Here is a 4,209-nt window from a genome sequence, read left to right on the forward strand (position 1 = left end):
GAAAATAGGAGAATTCATGCCATGGGAGTCATGCCTTAGAAGGAATGGACTAGCCTTACATACCTTTTCGTTTAGCTATTCTATCGCTTGATCGTTCTCTTTCAATGCTCGCGTTTCTACCTTCAAGAGAGTTCGTATTAACATTAGCCAATCGATCACATGAACACGCTCAACTAAAGCTAGAGAAAATTGGGCAGCATTTCCTTTGTTTATAAAACTTTCCTCACATCATATATCAACTCCCAAACATCTATAATAAAATTCACAACATCATAAGCAACAATCTTCATACACTTATATTATCCACATTTCCTAAATTTCGCTTCAATTCATCCATAATCATGGTCATAGTACAGTACTACGTTTACTCGCATATAATTTTTATCCCATGCTATTAATATAATTTATAACATAATTATAATCACAACATAACAAGAATCATGATTCATTCCAAACTACTACTCAAAAATGCCACTAGTCTCACATTCATGACCCATTTTCTATCTCTTTCTACAATCCAGGTCTTTCAACCTCTCAATGCCTTAAACAACATGGAATGATCATAAAACTTACCTTAGATAGTGTGGGAATGAGCCTTTAGTGGAAATACTTCACTTGAGCCAAAACCCTAGTTCACTTCCAATGGGATTTCTTGCCTTGGATGAACTCTAATGAGTTTCTTACACTTGATTCTCTTGGTTTGATGAAGTTGATCATGAATTTCTCTTGAGTTCTTGTGGAAGAAGTGTGGAGAGCTTTCTACAGAGTTCTTGAGGTTTGAAGTGAAAAATGAAATGAATTAAATGAAGTTGGAGTCCCTTATATTAATCTTAAAATCTGTCCCGACTCAGTTTCACGGACCAACATACGGTCCGTATATTTTATATGGACCGTATGTCTGACCGTATATTTGGTCTAGTGAAAGTTCCCATACTGGACAGAATGTACGGCCTAACATACGGCTAGTATGTTTTATACGGTCTGTATGCTGGATCGTATGATGCCCAGCTTTCCGAAATTCGTTCTCGTCGACTCGTTTGATCTCCAATCCTTATGGAACCTTCTCAACACTTGTTTAACACCTCATTAACATTCTAAGGGACGTTATAATTCTTCTCCAGGACATTATTAATTCACCATTAACTTATTACTCATAAATCTCTTCCGATACACAACATGTACCCTTCCTTTCTTGGCAAACTTTCTTCTCTTGCCTCGAATGTCTTTGAAATCTCAATTAGGATCATCAAATGCTATTTCTTACTTATTGAAACATCGTGTACTTCGGATCCTTTGTTATTCTATTCACTGTACATCAATGGAAGATTTTTCCGAGGTGTAACAATATCAATTCGCGACTTCCAACTCATCCGCCTACCATTACATAACCAATTTCTTCAAATCATCATTCACATCCTTCATTAGCTATTCTGCCTTATATTACTAACTCAATAATCTTGTGACAAGAGGACTTTTGAAAAAGAATCTTTCTGTACCTTAGTCTTAACTTTGTCTTATATCAATATATCCTTATACTCGTACCTCCGTACAACATCCTTGCCAATAAACTTTATATGATAGAAAGGCCCTTATCGATATCTATCTCTTTTAGCACGTACATTGTTCTCTTTCCTCTTCTACCCCTTTGTACTCATAACTTATTAGCTTATTTATACTCAAAAGGCATGCATAAATATGTACTTATCCCTTCCACTTCTTACTTTCAATAAGAAGTTACAACTCCCATCTAATCATACTGACGTCTCACTAATGAAACACTTTGAAAGGTTTAATCAACTCAAGTTTCGCCCCAGTCCAACCAACAATATAAGGAGTAACAGATAACAATGTAGAACTCGGATCAATCAACACACATGCATCATAAGAAAATACTGAAAATATACCTGCGACAACATCGGTGGAAGACTCAAGATCCTGTCGTCCAGCTAGTGCATATATATGGTTTTGAGGACCACTTGAACTGGATGCTCCTCCCCTGCCTCTACCATGACCTGTTGGCACCTGCGAACCTTGCCCTACCGGGTGCACGGATGATGAAGAACAAACCGTTGATCCTGTGGGATGAGCCTTATCTCTGCCATTCCTCAATGGACAATCACATATCATATGCCCAAACCCGACCGCAGGCATAACAAGCGCCTAAACCTAAGCGGCACTGTCCAGAGTGTGGCCTACCACACTGAGCACATCAGGGTGAAGGTGGTCTCACCTGGCCTGAATAATCCTATACTGGAAACTCAAAACTCTGGAGCTCTGGCCCGATCCAGAATAAATAAGACGATCAAATCTCTTGCCCACAAATCGAGGAGGTGCACTGGCCACTGATTGTCCTGAATGCTTGGAATACTGCGGCCCCTGTCCCCTTCTGAATTGACTAGCAGCACCGGAAGATCTGGCCCCCTTCCTATACCCTTTTTCAGAATCACGCTCGCCCCTTTGCGGTTGCTCCTATTCCCCCAAATTTTGAGCATGGTCCTGAATACGAGTAATATCCATCCTATCCTGGAGCGAGGCTGTCAAACACTCCTTAATCAAATGTGGCCCCAAACCACTTACAATCGGTGTACACGGTCTCCCATGTCGGCTACCATGGCTGGGGCATACCTAGCCAAGGAATTAATGCGAAGACTGTACTCTCAGGCACTCATATTCCCCTGTCGGAGATTCAAGAACTTGTCGGCTTGGGCCCCTTGAACCTCCGGTGGTAAATAATGACTAAAGAAGGCATCCATGAACTCTCACCATACTGGGGGAGGTGCATTTGCCCCTCTCAAAGACATCCAAGTATTATACCAATGAACGGCCACATCCCGCAATCTATAGGAAGCCAATTCCACTGACTCAGTATCAAAAGCATGCATTAGTCTCAACGTCCTCAGCATCTCATCTATAAAGCCCTGTGGGTCTTTATTTGGCTTTGACCCATAAAGTTCTGGAGGATTCAGAGTAATAAAATCACGAGATCTTGCGCTGACCGCCCTATCACCCTGGCTCACGCCCTGCCATTGAGCCTGAGCGACAACTAAGTAGGTCAGCAACTGAATAGGCTCAGTCATCTGCTGGCCTGAGGTATCTGATTGAGAAACTGGGGGCGCTGGGGCTGGAGCTGAAGCCCCTTCATGCTCCTCTTGTAGGGATAGGGTAGGAGAGGTCTGAGATGGAACCTCGTTATGAGACGTACCCTCTTCTATCTCTGCCGGTGGCTCCCGTTCAGTCCTTCTTCCTGCCACCGTCTTGCCCGTCTGGGCCGCTATAGCTTTCCTCTTCATAGGCATTACTGAAATCATAACACGCGATTAGGAAAAAGGGAAACCTGATAACATGGCTCTATCGCACGATTTAAGATTAGAAGGAAGGGTCAATTATTCCTAAATTTCCTGTAGCCTCCTAGTTATAAGTGTGGGGTGCTTCACACCCATAAACAAGACTCTACCGGACATGGCTCGTAGACACGCCCTAGGACGAACTGGTCAGATACCACTTTTGTCATGACCTAACTAAGGGCCATGACGGGTACCCGATCCTAGCCTACCGATTACATGTTGTCTGACACTCCATAATAATTTCTAGGTGGGCCACAGAGACAGCTCGTGAATAACATACTTAGTACAATCATCAACAATGATGCCTTAAGCATAAGTCAATAAGGCTACCAAATATTATACAACAACAAAAACTGATAAAGCTAAGGAACATCTAGCTACATATATTTGTCTACGAGCCTCTCAATAGAATACCTGAATCCATAAGGATGGGGAAGGACTCTGCCATACCCAAGTATATGTACACAAACCAGTAGTACCAATAACTGCAGCTCTGAAATAACTGGAGCACTTCTGATATTTCGCTGATGGAGCTTCTAAGGATCAGGTTCGTCTACCTGTCTACCTGCGGGCATGAACGCAGCGTGCACAAGAAAGGACGTCAGTACGAATAATGTATTGAGTATGTAAGACATAAATAACAAGATAACACAAGATATGGGACACAACATGAAATAAAGAGATAATCAGTGCATCTAATTGCCTCGTAAGATGTATATCATGCATGCTTAGTGTTTTTGAAAAGTTTTTCTTCATATATACACAACAGTGCTGCGGAACGTGCACCCCGATCCATAAATATAATTCATTGCTGCGGAATGTGCAGCCCGATATATTTATATATATATATATATATATATATACA

This window comes from Lycium barbarum, chromosome 2 (genome assembly GCF_019175385.1).
Source record: "Lycium barbarum isolate Lr01 chromosome 2, ASM1917538v2, whole genome shotgun sequence".
Lineage (NCBI taxonomy): Eukaryota > Viridiplantae > Streptophyta > Magnoliopsida > Solanales > Solanaceae > Lycium > Lycium barbarum.